Source organism: Paroedura picta, chromosome 10 (assembly GCF_049243985.1).
Source record: "Paroedura picta isolate Pp20150507F chromosome 10, Ppicta_v3.0, whole genome shotgun sequence".
Taxonomy (NCBI): domain Eukaryota; kingdom Metazoa; phylum Chordata; class Lepidosauria; order Squamata; family Gekkonidae; genus Paroedura; species Paroedura picta.
In genome coordinates this window covers 36,354,594-36,372,177 of record NC_135378.1, presented here as the reverse complement: position 1 = coordinate 36,372,177, position 17,584 = coordinate 36,354,594, and the positions used below count along the sequence as shown (strand labels likewise).

The 17,584-nt window shown below is 42.5% G+C and overlaps 1 protein-coding gene across 18 annotated transcripts in view; it reads right to left on the bottom strand.

Annotated features, from left to right (window-relative positions):
- Positions 1–17,584, bottom strand: part of SORBS2 (sorbin and SH3 domain containing 2) — a 269,623-nt gene that overhangs the window by 154,748 nt on the left and 97,291 nt on the right. For 12 of the 18 annotated variants that reach the window (XM_077302175.1, XM_077302170.1, XM_077302181.1 and 9 more), the window contains exon 2: positions 6,517–6,654. The exons of the other annotated variants lie outside the window; for them this stretch is intronic. The gene's annotated coding sequence lies outside the window, so the exon portion shown is untranslated. The remainder of the gene's footprint in view (positions 1–6,516; positions 6,655–17,584) is intronic. 18 annotated transcript variants of the gene reach the window in all.

The window sequence follows — 17,584 nt, the reverse complement described above, 5'->3', positions numbered from 1 at the left end:
AGGTTTTATTTCCTTTGCTCTTCTTTCTCTGACATTGATAGCACTTTCCATGATTGGGTAGTGATAACTCTTGTTCTGTGCATGTACAAATGCATGTGATACACACATAGTTATTTATCTGCATCTAGAACCTCATTGGAGTAACCTTCCAAACTGACAGTATTTTCCTTTTCACTGTCTGCCTCACTGCTATACAGTAGTCAGAATAAAGGCCAGTAGGGAGAGCAGGGAGGTAACTAATGCCCTTTTCCTAACCCAGGTGAGAAGATAAAGGAAGGGTTGAAGCAAAAATAACAGAAGAGGGTGGCATGTTTACATAGTCAAGTGATAAAGCTTTTCCTAGGTGGCACCACATCACTGCAGGAATGGAAATAATTCTAACAAACCTACTATGTTTCCTTATCTGCTCAGCCTAAAACATGAAATCAAAACAAGTCAGAATATAAATTTGTTTGGGGCAAAGTAACAGCTGAACAGGTATTAAACAGGTATTAAACAAACAAAAGAACTGCAAAAAAACAGCAGAATGCATTACTGATACTTGAGAACAGTCTTCCCAATGCCATAAAACCAATGTCCTGAAGTAATGGACCATAAGCACTGAGACTCTGATTTTTGATGCAATACAAATGCTTAAGAATACTTATTCTTATGAAACCAATACCATACACTTCATGGTCTCTTCATTTGCTTTTTTGTAAAAAAAAAATTGGCTGTGTAGTCTAATTTATTATTATTATCAAAAAAGAAAACATAAAAAGATGTATCAATCCTATCCAGACCACAAGGGTAAATTCTATCACAATAAGGCATATTCAGATATCTCCTCTGTAGAACCACTGGGGCATAATATTCAATCTTGTGAATAAGAGAGCTCTGCAATATCAGGGGATAGTAAGATAGTACATATGGGGGGGGCGTGTAAAGATTTTGGAAAAGAAAGACGAAAAGACAGAGGTGTGCAAACACAGTGGGCTCTTAAGAACAAACTACTGCAATCAGTTTCTAGGACATGCTTTTTGATCAAAGAAAACTTTTGATTTGCCCATAAGAGAAATATGCTGAGCCAACATTCCAACTAACATGACTCTGAGATTATGCTCCCCCCTTCATTAAGTTGCCAAGAACAGAGTCCCCAAGTAGAAGGTCTCAATCTGCTCAATATTAGATCTATTAATTGACCATAGAAGTGGGTCCCATTTCCTGGTCTGGGTGAAAACTAAAAATTTAGATTTAACCTATAAAGTGAAAACAGCAACCACTATAACAACCTGGCCTAAGGAGGGAAAAAGACACCAATTAGTAAACAAATAATTATAGGTAGCCACAGGAAATGGTTACAGCATCAGTATAAGAAAAAATACCATGGCATAGCCGGCAAAACCCACCAAAAATTAAAAAGTGCATATGAATGTGATCTTTTTAAAATTCCAGTTGCATATATTATTCTGCAATAATATGCAACAAGGTTCCAGTATTGAATACCTTGTTTCACCTCTGCTTTGTCATAGCAGATATCATCTGAAAAGATATGAAATATAAAGAAAATACAAACAGAGCCATTACAATATCTAGAACAGGGGTAGTCAAACTGCGGCCCTCCAGATGTCCATGGACTACAATTCCCAGAAGCCCCTGCCAGCAAATGCTGGCAGGGGCTTCTGGGAATTGTAGTCCATGGACATCTGGAGGGCCGCAGTTTGACTACCCCTGATCTAGAAGAATTATTCCCCATGCATTTAATACATTCCAAATGTATTAAACCAGCACAGACAAAAAATGTTGCTCCCAAGCAGTGTAATAACCTGCATTGCATGGATCCAGTCTGTTGCATTATGTGGACCCACAAGCCACCATAGTGAAATAAATCTTCGCTAATGGTCCCCAGCTGAATGGGGTAAGAGTTAATTGTAAACAGCTGAAGTCAATTACCTGAGCTTTGACTGCAAACAAGTTGTCAAACTAATTGATATTAGATAATCATTGACAGCTGTCAAACCACTGAATCATCAGATCATCTTTAATAGCTATCAAGATAGAGGGCTATAATCAAAAGTTTTAGATCCAATTCTAAGCCATTAAAAAGAAAAATCTTTATAACTAAGAAGCAATATTGAGCAGATTAAGACTTTCTATTTGTGGATTTTCCTTGCAAACTAATCTTGGACCTCTCGATTTAGAGCAACATTCAAGAAAGCAAAACCATGTGCAAATGCTATAAATTGGTTCCTCCATAGTAAGAGGGGGAATATTCTCAGACTCATGTTAGTTGGAATGTTGGCCCAGCAGAATCCAAAGAGAAAATCAAAATAGAATGTTACGTTTAAAAAAAAAAATTAAAAACCAGAAAGCCCAAAAGAGAAAGAAAATTAAAAAATCACAATTCACCCACAGCCACCCGCAAATCCATAAAAATTCAAAGAATGAGACAAAAAATTTTTTAAATAAAAAATAAGAGAAAAAAGGAAAAAGTAAATATTATTTTATCAGAGATTCTCTCTAGCCAAGCCACTGTAGTCAGCCTCAGCCAGTCAACCAGCAAAATCTCTGGGAGTCAGGATCAGCAGGTAAGTAACGGAGTCCTTTATACTCTCTCTGATTGACCAAGGGCAGTTCCTGTTAAAAATAACTCTCTCCAAAGTGACGCCTCATTACCTTTACCTGCAAAAAGGAATTCTCTTTACCTTAGAGTTAAGGAGATACATAGGAATATTGACCCTTTCCTAGAGGGTTAAGTTTCTGTTTCCTTCTTTCTTCAAGCCTGCAACGTGGTGAGTGCAGAGAAGGTGGAGGCAGCATCTCTCCCCATCCAGCTATTTAGATTAGAATAGGAATCTTTTTACCGTTTCATGTGTCTACTAATAAATATTTTTGGCAAATGTGTTTTTCTTTATTGTTTTCTGATCACATGCACTCAGCTGCCCACTGTGCTTATCAGCCAAGCCAGCCACTCTGCCAACTTTCAGGATATTAAGACTTTACCACAAATCTATCAATCAATATCCTTCAAGTTATGAATTTATGATTTTTTGGAAAAAGACATGCATGTTTGTTGCAGCTGAAGTTTTTGGCACATGGTGATCTCCTTGCAGTCCAGTAACAGGATAGTTTCTTGGTAGAAGTCACTAAACAGAGAAATCAACCTGCTTCCTCCCTTTTTGAAGAGCACAGATTGATCTCTATTGTTGTGTAGCCATGAGTGACCCATCTGCTTGAAGAAGGACAACTTTTCAGACAGGGCTCAATTGCCTAAAACTGGTGGTGAGAGCTGGGAAATTAATCAAAATTGGGGAAGAAGAACTTCCTGTAGCTCGAGATGCAAGCACCTCTCAGGAGCTCAAACAGGAATGTGAAAACCGTACAGAGAAAGATGTAAAAGCCTCTACAGCAAGGATTCCCAGGGGTCCATGGAAATTCTGAAGTGGGGTCTGTGGGAGCTCTGAAATGGTGTGGTGCTGAGGGGTCTAGGCTGTCTTCTTAGCTCCTACTCTTCATTTTGGGCTACCTGAGGCAGAGTCTCCATAGCAATAGTAAAGGGGAGCGGAGGGAGCAAAAGGAGGTGTGAGTAGGCACTTCAGTTCTGGGAGCATAGCCTGGGCCGTGGCCAGCTGACATCACTTCTGGTGCTCTGGAATCTGAAAAATTATTTCAGGGGCTCCTCCACAGTCAAACGGTTGAAAAAGGCTGTTCTACAGTTAACATCTCAGGTGTGAGTACAGCTGAATACCCTGATTTACTAAGGCAATAGTCTGCCCATGACATGCTAATGCTTTTGGAGTTAGCTCTTGTTAAAAAGGGATGGACTTACTCCTCCAGACTAATTAGGAGACTGTACCGCATGCTTTATTAAGAAGGAGAATTCTTTGATGATCATGTATTGGAAATGAAAAGACTCTTTCAGGGGTTAGAAAGCTCTGATGCTGCACTATCAAATCTAAACAAAATTAGTATGTTATTTCTGAGTATGCCCTGCGACTTTCATTTGCACAACCACTGAAGTGATCTATTGCACAAATAGTTCCGCAAAAAAGTGGAACGTATTAAGAGTACTCCAGAACAATATTTTGATACTCTAAAAGTAGATATACAATATGTTTACATGCAACTCCTCTTCCTGGGATGCCCCCTATGTGCCCAGCAAGTTTTGTGAAGCTTCATATTCCTGGGAGAGGCACTGCAAATGTGAAGCCTTTAAGTTGACCCAGGATTTGTTCTGTTCACTCCTGAACCCATGAGCAACAACTACCCAGCACCTCTCTGGAAATTTCTGCTCAGTTTGGAATGCAGCCAGTTAACTGGGATACTTCCTCAGTCTGAAAAAAGTTAATCTGTGCATAATATTTCTGTTTTGATTTCCAAAATTTTGTATGCATCTCATTGGTTTTTGAGGTACTATGACTTGTTTAATGCTCATTCCAGCCTGTTCTGGGTTGCTCTGGAGTTATTTTAGCCCTAAACAAGTTAATGTACACAATATTTCTGCACTTGGAGCTCCAAAATATTATTTTAGCATGTCTTAAATATATCCCACTTTTTTCTGAGGTACTATTATTTGTTTAATGTCCATTTCAGCCTGTTCCAGGATATTCCAGAGGCATTTCGGCCTGGAACGGGTTACTAAAAGTTTGGGAGTTCCATTTTTTCACTTCAAAAATATTGCCCTTGAGTGTCTGTAATGCATTCCCCTATTTTTGTGGTACTTTTGCTTGTTTTAATGCTTGACCTGGAGTGTTCCAGTGGCATTTTAAACCGGAATGGGTTAATAAAGGAGTTAGGGTTCCACTTTTGAATTTCTAAAATATCATTCTTCAATGCTTCTATTGCATCCCACTGTTTTTTTGTGATACTCTTGTTTGTTTAATGCCTGTTCTGGGGTGTTCAAGAGGCATTTTTGGCTGGAAGGGGTTAATAAAGGGGTGAGAGTTCCACTTTTTCATCTGTAAACAGCGTTTGCTGTTTACATAAAAGGCTAAGCCCTTAGTGGGCAGAGAGTGGGTGGGACTGGTCTGGGGGAGGGGCCAATTGGAAGGCACAAAGGACAGATAGAAGTTCTAGCCAGTAAGGTGAGGGCCCAATCAGAAGGCGCAAAGCCAGAGCTCTGGCCAGAAGCCGCACCGACCGCCATGAGTAGGCAGTCAGTCCGGCCGTTGGGCTCGCCACCAGGGAAGGGAGCCACAGATGGCTTCCCCAGGGCCTGCTCATTCCAGCCTGCTTGTTTAATGCTCATTGTGGGCCCCCCACCCCATCCCGCCAATGCCGTGGCTTCCCCTGGGCCCTCTGAGCAGGGGAAGCCGTGCCATCAGCTGGGCGGGGGGGGGGGAGGCCTGGGAATGGTGTCCCCAGGGCCTGCTGAGCACACCTGCCACCTCGGTGAGGCAGCGACGGGGGGAGGCGGCCTTCAAAGCCCGTTCTTAGGAATGGGCTTTGAATATTGTTCTCAAGTGTCTGTAAATCATCCCTTTGGTTTTTTTTGTGATACTCTTGTTTAAGCAGTCTGGCCTGTTTTGTGTGTTCGGCCCATTATGCACGGCCGCCGAAACGGCGATTTCGGGTCACATGGAAAACGCGGAGGGGGAAGACGCGACGCATACCGGTTATACACGGGGCGGGGCGCGACGGCGGCAAAACCCAGAGTAACCGATTATGCACGCGCCGATCCGGGCGCCACTTCTGGTTGCGCCCCGCTCACCCGGAAGCTGCGCTTTCTTCCGCGTTTCACTGACGCGGCTTTTTCGGCGGCATGCACCGAAGCTGCAGCCGGTTGCAGCCGGCTCCGTGCGTTATCCATGATTTTAGTCGCCGCCATTCCACCCCGAATGTGCGCTACAACCCCCGTGCATAATGGGTCTTCCGGAGGCTTTTTGGCCTGGTAAGAGTTAATAACAGTACGGGATTTCTGCCTTTTCATTACTAAGAAATTGTTCCCATGTGTCTGTAACAAATCCCACTTTTTGTGGTACTCTTGTTTCTGTAACAAATCCCACTTTTTGTGGTACTCTTGTTGTTTAATGCCTGTTCAGGCTTTTATGCTGTCCCAATTTGGCTATCAGTGAATTGCTATTCCACAGAAATGAAATTTCTTGTAAAACAGCAGTGAATTGTATCATACTGGATTTGAAGGACTGAAGGTCAAATGCAGTTACAAACAAAACAATTGTCAGGTCTGTGTTTGTTCTTTTCTTTCATTATAGAAATCAGACCAAAGAAATTTAAAGAAAAACATTCTTAATCTCCTATAAAAAGGGAGACATGCTGCATGGTTAACATTCAATCAAGTTTTCTGAAGTACTCAAACTTTCTGAACAAGACAATATAAATGTAGACACCGATTCTTGCCCCTGAATAACCTAAGCATGTCAACATTTTTACCTACCCGTGCAAACCTTTTCAGTGCAGAAACCCCATCTCTGACAGGTTCTCATACTATGTTAATTAATGACCAAGGAATGTCAGCTATGAATCCTGGACAAAACTGCAAATCCTTAACTTGCACATAAAGGAGGGGGGGAAAGTTACCAGTCAGACGAGTTTTCTTGTTTTTCTTTCAGAAGCAGATGTGAATATTTTGTCCTTGTACATTCAGTTCCTGTTGATTTAGTCCCTGTTTAATCTTTGGCTTCTCCAAAGGTCTAAGTTTAGGTGAAGAACAAGAACCTGCATTAGAAAGAAATGACAGTGTGAAAGAATTTCAGCTGCTGCTACTGTCCTAGAAGCATTTGAGCTATTTTCAGCACCCAATGTGTTTGTCTGTAAGCAGAAAACCAGAAAAGTACATAGGCAGGAAAACTCACAACAACTTTGTTACTATCCAGACACCACAACTTGCAGTGATGAAAAAACAATCTGTTTCATCATTTCATTTCAAAAAGCACATTTCCCTACACACAAGAAACATATTGACATTGCCTTCCTTTTTCTTGGACTCAATGGCTAGCCTGGAAAACACTGCAGATCTTACTGAAAGTACCAGCTCAGTTTCTTTGAGCTACAGTCTCTTTCTCTCATGCTTTTATTTGAATCCAAGTGTTTTGGGTCCTGCTGGCATCAGTGACGAGGGACAAACTTAGCCTCCTCCTAAGAGGGAAGCTAGAGGTTTATTTCCAGTTTGCAACTAAATTTTTTGGAATCAACAACCCTGCTATTTTTGAACGCCAGTGTCCCAAGGTTGTTGGCATTGTGGCACTTCTCTGATGCTGCCACTCAGGGTTGCGATGACCCGCACAGTCACTCCCGTAAAGGAGCAATAACCAAAGGTCTATTTAAGTTCAAATTGTGTAAGGAGCATTCTTTAATTTTTTTCCCCATTTGTGTTAATCCAACTTCTTACAGATGATGCGGTTCCAAAACCATGAAACTGGGAGCAGTGGGAATAAAGGGTAAGTTTGTCTACTAGCAGTTTAAAAATCATTTCATGTCAAAAAAATTCCCTGGAATCCTTCTATAAAGTGGTTTCGTAATTGTGTGTCTGGTAGAAGAAATTCTGCACCATCAAGAAATTTTCAGCAGCTTTTTCTACTGTGCCCTTCATAGCATTTTTTATGACTTCACAGATCTGAAAATTATTGGTCTAAGGTTAACTTTTTGTACCCAAGCTATAGAGTACAAGACAAGTCTGCACAAAATGCATTATCAAACATTTTATTGTATCTCTAAATCTCATACTGTCTTCCATTTGGCTAGCCAGGTCAATTAGGTGTTTTATGGGCTCAACTGTGGGCAACTTTGCCTTCTGTCTTGGTGTTTGATGTACAAGGACAGCATTTGAAGAAAAAGAATTCTGCTCATGCCAGTGAAGTCCATTGAAAGAGAAACTGCTTATACTGGCTCCCCCACCCAAAAGCACTCAACAGATAACGTAGGCCTCAGAATCCATGCAAAGCTCAGCTTCAGAGTGGGCCCAGCCCACTCATCATCACTACTGTACTGGTAGGTGTCCCCCCCCCCCACTCACACAGGGAAAGTAGCCTGCCAGACATTCTTCCACCTTCACCAGGCATGGCTACTAATGCCCTATCTGTCTTCCAAACCATGGTGATCCATGTGACGGTCACCTCAAGAATTTATTTCTGAACTCGCTCTATGTGGGCTTGCTCTTGTCTCTGACCCAGAAATTGCAGCAGGTGCAAAATGCGGCTGCTAGGGTCCTCACAGGCATACCTTGGAACAGGGGTAGTCAACCTGTGGTCCTCCAGATGTTCATGGACTGGCAGGGACTCATGGGAATTGTAGTCCATGAACATCTGGAGGACCACAGGTTGACTACCCCTGCCTTGGAGGGCCCATATCCAGCCTGTGCAGAAGCAGCTGCATTGGTTGCCAGTTGCAGCCACAATCAGGTTCAAGGTTTTGGTTTTGACCTTCAAGGCCCTTTGCAGTTCGGGATCCATGTATCTCAGTAATTGCTTGTCATCCTAGGCCTTGTGCTCTGCAGGTACCAACTTGTTGGTCATTCCAGGCCCCAGAGAAGCTCACATGGCCTCGATTAGGGCCAGGGCCTTTTCGGTACTGGCCCCTACTTGGTGGCACGAGCTCCCAGAAGACTTGCGGGCCCTGGGAAAGCTTTCTGTGTTCCATAGGGCCTGCAAGATGGAACTTTTCTACCAAGTTTACGGATGAGGCCAGTGCTGAAGGAAGATTGTATGCCCCCCTCTTGAGAAGACATGCCACTACACCCCCCTTCCCCCCTTGGGAAGACATGCTACTACGCCAGTACCATCATTGGCGTGGCCAGTTGTTGTACTCGTCACCCCAGCTGGCAGTCATTCTGTTATAGGGAGGGCTTATATCTTTTTACCGCCATGTTATATTTTTTCTGTAAAATTGTATGGGATTATTTTAATCGGGTGTTATTGTATCTGGGTCGTTGTGTAACCCATCATGTGCCAGCTTGCTGAGTGCTGAGAGGGGTGGCTAGCAAATCAAATTAATCATCATCAACGAAGGGAAGGAAGAAAAAAGATTTACCAGGCCAGTAATAATGTAACATCTTAGTGGCCAAAATCTGTTCTGGGAATGAAGAGCCAAAGTACTGTAGCAAGTTAGATAAAGTTCAAACCCCGACTTTCACAAGAAGCTCACTGAGTGCATTTAAGCCCCTCACAGAACAGCTGTGATGATAAAATGGAGAGGTGGAATGATATATGCAATCCTGAGCTCCACGAAGGAAGGATAGGACAAAAATATGATGAGAAGACAGAAGAACTAAAATAATACTGTGGTTAAATATCCTTAGTGTTCACATAGGTATGTGGGATACGGTTACTCAGAAAGCAAGTTATAATTGTTTTTTTGCCTGACCTTTTTTACTCATAAAATTTGGCCACAACACAGCGTCAGATTTGATCAGTCTAGCACCCCTTTTTGCCTTGTACTGTTGAACCATAAATAGCCCTTCCTCCTTCCAGGAGGTCAGGAATGCTGTGGCCACTACTTGTCCAGCTAAAGCTGCCAAGACAGGGTAAGATTATCCATCAACCTACACTTCTGCTTTATTGGATGTAGTTATTACACATCCATAAACAAAATCAGAATAAAGGCAATGTGTTAGAACTTTTGTTCATTTGCAACTCTTTGAACACCAGCCAAGCCAACTTACCACTGTCCAGCTTCAGGAGGGACCTGATTTTTCATGTAATGCTACAGACTACAATAATGATATTTCATGTACCATTAATTTTGGAAGCATGAGGTCACACTGCTGCACATCATCTCTTCCACTATGCTTTTGAATTAAAATACATCTTGATGAAATAGATACCCCCATATACCCTTCATGCATATGTCCTTCAGGATCTGCCTCATCTAACATATTCAAACAGCAACAAGAAAGTTAAAACCACCAAGTAAAGTAAAATTTTAATGCTACCTATTTTAGTTTCAAACAGAATCAAATGGTCATAGCATATTAGTGATTCTCAAGTGCAAGCCGTCACACGGCACAGCTTCAGAACTAGTTCTGTTGTTTCAAAACAACATTAAAATTACTTGTATCGGGAGCCAACCAACCAAAGCAAACACTACCCTGTAATGTTTTTGACATGTCCATTTCACGAGAAAAGTGTAACATGTGACTTTTCCATCATGGATATAGTTTTGGTACATGTGAATAAATTTGCATTTGTGTGCATTAGAGCAGAATGTACATGGAAACCCACATGTTGCCCTGTTCATATGAAACAGCACCGTGCATATCAGGAGCACTGTGAGTAGCACTCACTCCCATTGGTGGGTAGAGTGGTAGCATCTGAAAAGGACTAATGAAATTATGGTACTGGACTAACTGGATTCATCCTCGCTCACAACTCTTGGGGTTTGGGGAGGTGCATTGGTTTTTTTGTCGGTTTGTTTGCTTGCTTTTTTTATCCTCCCATCTTGTGGTTGAAAGCTTTCTTTCCTTAAAATGACAGGTACATTTTTTAAACCTTTATTATGTAGAGGGCTAGTAAGTGGTCATTTGTCCAATAAATCATCTACCACTGCAAGGAACAGAAGACAGACACATTGACCTTAGGTTGTGCTAACAGCAGAGGAGCACTCCTGAAAAAGTCGCTGGTAAGGAAGATCATAGTCAAATAAACCTTAGTAAACCTCTCTCAGTTTTGACTGGATTACAGAACAATTCCTTGATTTGCTGTTTCCCATAATCCAAGTTCCAGCTCTAGCTCCTTCTCAGGGACCTGCCCCAACCACCTGTTTAGGTCCTAGATTTCCCTCTGTCTCCCTTAAATGCTACAATTTTCAGGATTTTTTCATGAATAGTTCATATCCAAAATCCAGACCCAGCTGCTCATGTCCCACTGAGCAAGACACAAACAATATCCGAAGCATGCTCCTCTGCAGGCCTGTATCTGCTGGTTCCTTAAAACTATTCTCAGCCTCCCTCTACTTTGAAACGCCTACATTTGGCAGCAGCACAAAGTGCATTTTATCAGCTTCATTCTTCAGTTGTAAACCTCACCATACCTTTCATTTGTATAGCATTCCGTAAGCTTGTTAAACAGAGCTACTACAGTGTACGTTAATGGTTTATGTCAGCTACCCACCCCAATGTTCCACATTTGTTTAGTTACAAGAAATATGGTGTATAGGCTGTAAATGGTTTAATAGGTTATTCAACCAACTGTCTTTCTCCAGTCCATGCACAATTAACTATAAAATCTATTATCCAAAACCAGAAAAGATTTTGAGAAACTTTGCATGCAGATCTAGGCTAATTCCAGTTATTTGAGCACAATATGTTTTAAAGGCAATTTTACTGCTACTATTTGCTATTTTATGCACCAAATCCTGGCGTTTTTGCCCCTAAATAAATGTGTCTCTGAAGGATTAGACACATTAATAGAACTCAGATCTTTAAAATTCTTTGAACCATAACAGATACATCTTGGTGTCTTGGCAGAGTTCAGGCAGGCAAAGAAATCTATGCATGGTAGGCTGAAATGAAGAACTAGGGACTGGAATGTTTCCTTACATAGTAAGGAGACTGGAGGACACTGCCAAACTCTACTTTTGCATCCTTCTTCATCTTGCTCTCCCTGTGCATGGAACATTATTCCACTATACAAAGCCATCTCCCCCCCCCCCACCCCGCCCCACTTGGTCACTATAGAATCTTACTAGATGGGAAAGTTTTCATGCTTGCTTGGCTAAACTCTCTTTCCCCTTTGTTTTCTTAGGGAGGTTTAGCCATATTACTGTAGCAGAGAGATTGTTTTATGGTTGCAAGGTCCCAGATCTCCTTCCTCATATTATTTTGGTCTGCTTTAAATTCTCCTCATATTGCTCTCTGATTTCTGACACTTTGTCCAATTTTCAATCTCATTTGGATGAAATGTTGTTGTTGTTAGGTGCAAAGTCATGTCCGACCCATCGCGACCCTGTGGACAATGATCCTCCAGGCCTTCCTGTCGTCTACCATTCCCCGGAGTCCATTTAAGTTTGCACCTACTGCTTCAGTGACTCCATCCAGCCAGCTCATTCTCTGTCGTCCCCTTCTTCTTTTGCCCTCAATCGCTCCCAGCATTAAGCTCTTCTCCAGGGAGTCCTTCCTTCTCACGAGGTGGCCAAAGTATTTGAGTTTCATCTTCAGGATCTGGCCTTCTAAGGAGCAGGCAGGGCTGATCTCCTCTAGGACTGACCGGTTTGTTCGCCTTGCAGTCCAAGAGATGAAATAGTAATTGCCAGTAGATTGATGATGGCTTTGTTCCTACATGAACCTCCCATAGTGCAGCATTTTTAGGCAATGTTTATAGAATCAATTATATTTTAATGAAACTGAGAAATTCTGTTTTACCATAATTATATCATTTTGTATTTCTTTGCATATCTTGTTCTTAATACCAATAAAGGCTTCTGTATATGTTTCCTGGCTGAGGACCACATACCCTGATTCTGCCTGGTGCAGTTGAGTCAATCTGCTTGAACATTTGCTATGCCACTGATGTGTTCTGCTCTGAGAGAGGCTGGATGCTGCTCAGGACATGATAAGAAGAGAAGAGTTGTTTTTTAATATCCTGCTTTTTACTACCCAAAGGAGTCTCAAAGCATTTTACAATTGCCTAGCCTTCCTCTTCCCATAACAGATACCCTGTGACGTAGGTGGGGCTGAGAGAGTTCTAAAAGAACTGCTCTACAAACAGCCCTAAGAGAATGTGACTGATCCAAGCTCACTTGGAACTGAAGAAGTATCGGCTGAAGTGCAGTTCCAAAAGTGAAGCTGAGGGAAGCTTCTTGATAGGAACAGGTCTTCTGCATGTGGTCCAGGGCCCAATGGACTCCCCAACCCATCAGGCTGGTGTCTGTTGTGATCTGTAGTTGTTTGAAAGAGTTTGCCTACAAGCAAATGTTTCTTGGTTGTCCATCAAAGACATCCTTCCTGAGATGCTGACCGATGCTGGCTCTGATGTGCTTTTGGAAGACTATGAGTCTTTGATATGATAATACTGTCCACTGAAGCACCCAAGAATGTGCTTGGACCCAAGGGACTGTTCTGATAGAGGCAATCATGTAACCTAGTATATGTACTAGGATTATCAAGTGCACTTATTTCACAGAGCAAATCTCTTTTATGGCTTGAACTTTTATAGGCTGTGTTGCTGTTTTGCGATTTTTTTACAATGTTTATCATAAACAGTGTATTAGCTGTCTTATCAACTGAAAGTACAAAGTACAATATAACCCAAACTAACTGCTCCCATCCATTTTTTACCAAATGAAGAATGTACTGTAGCACTACAGTAGTAATCTACTTCTGCACCCACGTTGTTGACTTTGTAGCAGGTGGCCCTAAGGTCTGGGAGGTCTAAGCACAAACTGGAAATAAATGGAAATTTGGAGGGAAGAGCACAAGACATTTGTACCTTCCTAGGCATCACCCCTAAAGTATCACTCGTCTTAACAAATATACGATGAAATGGTAACTCTGTTTCTCAGCTTCTCTTTAGACAGCAGGGGATGACCTCTTATTGAATTTCTGGCCATAAACCCCTGAACAGAGAAAATTAGATTTTAGGGTGAAGGACTCTACTCCCAGCTTCTCCATAACATGCCATTTTCCTATGTCCTGATATTCAATTGTGCAAGCTCCACCTGCCGTGTGAAGTGGCACAGTCCAAAACCTGACCAACTCATCTGCTGCTTATGAGAACTAGGCCTCAGAGTCAAAAGGAGTATTGTTTTGCCATCTCTGCAGGAAAGCTTTCACTGATTTCTCTGCGGAGGCCTCCCATGCAGTGTTTTCACCAAGGCCTTGTGTAAGGTGAGTACAGGAAGTCCAACCAGCTGTTATCCCTAACAATACCAAGCATTCTCAAGCCAGCAGAGACAGTGGACTTTTAAGCTTTAATGATAAAATCCTGAAGGCGGTGGAGAGTTTACAGTGTCATGTATCATTGAGTTCCTAGTGGAACCTTGTTCTGATTTCAGAGCAATTCAGGAAGACAGATCACAGCACGAGATGAGTGGCTACTGCTGTCAGTGACCCAGAAAGGACAAAGGAAAAGAAAAAATGTGGTTGACAAGTATTATATATAGGTCATTGAGAACTTCAAAGTGTTCCGTATTATGCAGGTTATGCTGCCAAGGAAAAGAAACCACTTGGCCTGTCGGATTCCAGAGGGGCAGCCGTTTCAGCCTGTTCACACCTAAGTTGTGAAACTTAGAAATCAAAAAAACTATTTCTAGGTTGCAAACCTATATGCCTTTCCCCAGTAAATCATCATATTTTGCATCTGGAAAAAGACTTGGGCGGGGGGGGGGCGTGACAGATTGAGAGACAGAGAATGTGTGTGTTTTTATATTAGCTGTAAAAGTTGGGGCCTGAATGAAAAACCAAACAAGGAAACTGTCACGCATTTGCTTCTGAAGCCAAAACTGACAAAATTATTACTAAGTACAGCAGGTGGATAAGTGTCTCCTGCAATGTGGCCTGAGGAGGGGCACGCAGGCAGTGACCCATAAAGGTACAATACAGGGTCTTGTTAAGTGTACAACAGTGTGTCTGTTTTCATCTGTGAAACTCAAGCCTGGAGGCATTTACCTTCCCATGCGCACACCTTTAAAAGAAACCTGAAATCTAGAGGGGATTCATTATTCATTTCCCTTGGTTTCATAAAGTAAAATAAACATTTTTTTAAAAAAATAAACTGATTAATATTTTTTGAAGTTCTAACATAAATAATGATTTTTTAAAAAAAACTGTCAAAGCAGCTACTGGTGCATGCTTACTGTCAAAGAGCATGATTCATAGCTGGTTCGATGTTATTTTCAATATTATATTTAATATGGTTTTTATGGTCCTACTGAAGAAACCTGAGCTAAGGTGCAAATTTTTTAAATGAACTTGCTTCCGTGATGTTGTCGTTTTTAACTGCAGAACATTCTCGCCATCAGCAAGTGAGCTATGATACTACTTGCCATGAAAAATGCTGCTGATTTATTTACAGGCTTCTCCATTAAACCGGAGATCTTCCAGGGGGAGGGGGCTGAGGTAAAAAAACCCAACAACACCCCAAAACAAAACAAAAAACTCAAATCAGTAATTCAGAGCACATGAAGTAAACTTCGTAACCACTACATTCCTTTTGTCATGAAATAAAGACATTTAAATGCATAGTATAAACAGAAGCACTAGGTAAGTCAGGACATGCAGAAATTTCCCATTAATCTACAAGACAATTTTCCTAATAAGACTCAGCAGCATTGGCCCAGAGCTGACGAACAGAGAAACATCACTTCAATAAAACTTCCCAGAAACTTTCTCTGTCTCAGAAATCAGATCATGCAGAGGCCGCAGAACTCACTCAGTGTGCAGGAGGTCTATAATATATACTTTATCTGAACATTAATCATAGTATTTCTTAAAACTGACATAGGGTTGCCAGCTTAGAAATCAAATATACCACCTAAATCCCCTGCTGAAGCAGGGGACAAGGAAGCAGTGGGTCTAGACTGGTGTCTTTGCTTAGGATGGCACTGTTAAACAGCTGTGTCCACTATCCAAACTGTGAAATGAACAAATCTTCCTAAAACTTCCGATACCTTTTAAAGTAAACCTCAGATGTTTCCAGAATGTCAGGTTTTAAAATTAAACACAACTGCTGAGATATTAGGTGAATATGTGCACTGTATTACCTGTAATGAGTTTACCAGTGTTTACAAATTCAAAAGATCAGCCATGGCTAATTTTTAAACTTTCTCTTTGTATGTCAAACATTTTACATATGCTTTTGGCTTTCTAGTTTGAGCCAATCAAGAGGCAAATTTACAAGAAAATATATTTCCTTTTTACTATTTATCGTAGGTCAACCCTTAGTGTCTCTAATAAGCAATTTTATCTTTATACTGTATTGCCTAGCAGGGGAACACCTTCCACTCCACAAATGACATGGACTCCAAATGATTTTTTAGTGTAAAGTGGCCACAACCTTTTTATTAACTAACAGTATTGGATGGCATCAGGAAAGATCCCGCCATCTTGTGGCCCCCTAAGCCACAAGGCAGACAACCTTTTTCCCCAGCAGGCACACGTGGGCCCTACTGTCACCATACCAGATTCCCCATGCCCCCCCCCAATGTTCTGCTGGGTATCAGGGAGATGGCAGCATCCATGGGAATCCACTGAGGCAGTGGTCCCCAACCTGTGGGCCGCGGCCCGGTGCCGGGCCGCCAAGGCCATGGCGCCGGGCCGCGGCTCCCTCTCCCCGCCCCCCCTGCAGTAAAAAACTTCCCAGGCCGCAAGCTTGCGGCCCAGGAAGCATCTTACTGTGGCAGGGCGGGGAAAGGGAATCGGGGTGGGCCGCGCTCGTGCGGGCGCGGCCCGATGTGCAGGTCGCGGCTCGCGGGGTGCGGCCCGATGCAGGGGCGCGGCCCGATGTGTGGGTGTGGCCCGCGCGGGCGCGGGGCGCGGGCCGCGCCCCAATGCCCTGCCGGTCCCCAACCTCAGAAAAGTTGGGGACCACTGCACTGAGGCACAAACCTCTGTCAGGTCCCCTGCCATCCGGAATGCATTTCTGTCCAGCTCCCCCCCTCCCAGCTCTGCTTACCCCTGGCCTCTTATAGAGGCACCCTTGTAAGAGCAGGCCAGCATGCAAGCCTGACCCACTCACAAAGGGATCTTCCCCATGCCACCTTCCCAACAGATTGGGACAATTAAGAAGAATTGTAACAGAATCAACAATAAACATTCTTTCCATGAAAACAACTGGTTTGCTTCCTTTTTGTGTCTTTCACTTTTCCTTTACAATGATAACTCTGTTGTACAAAAATTCAAACTACAACCACAATTCCCCAGGTCCAAACCAAACCCTCTGCATCCTATGGATAGGTGGGTGGGTTTTCCTCACTGACGCGCATGAGGGAAAGAGGCGCATGCCTCCTGCTCTGCTCCCTTTCAATGGAGGGGGCAAAGAGGAGGCCAACTACCACTCCTGCTTCTCGCAGTACATGTGCTGCTTGCCAGGCTGCCCTGGAGAACTCTGGGACTTACAGTCCCGATCCGCCCGGTGACTTTGTGGTGCCGGGCTTCCCCGCAATTGCTTCCAGGGTAAATCCCGTTCGCCCTTCCAAGGATAACATTATGCAAATAATGTGACAGCTGGTGTAATATCCTGACTAAAAGTGAGAGCTGTGAGTTTTGTGGCCAGCAATTCAAATTTTACCTCAGACAGAAATTTGTGAGGTGGCCTTAAGGAAGTGACTGTTCTCTCAGCTTTACTCCTATCCTTCTGCAGTAAAGCAATGATATTACAGAGCTGCAGAAGAATTGCAGAGAGAATTTGGCAGCAATCCCAAAATCATTTTCTTGGACATAAGCTCTGTTGAATAAAATGGGACTTACTTCTGAGTAGACTTGCTTAGGACTGCTCGTATGTTTAAGCCCAGTAGCATTACAAAAACATTAATGGAAAACAAGGCAGCTTTTCCTTCAGTAGCAATGCTATTTAAAAATTTGAAAGGCAAATATATAAAGTGAATCGATAGGTGAAAACACTTTCCAGGAAATGCCAAACAGAAGCCTATTGTTTAATAAGACAGTTGAAATACTGGAAGGCTGTTGCCAAAGACATTTTGCAAAGTCATTTCTTTT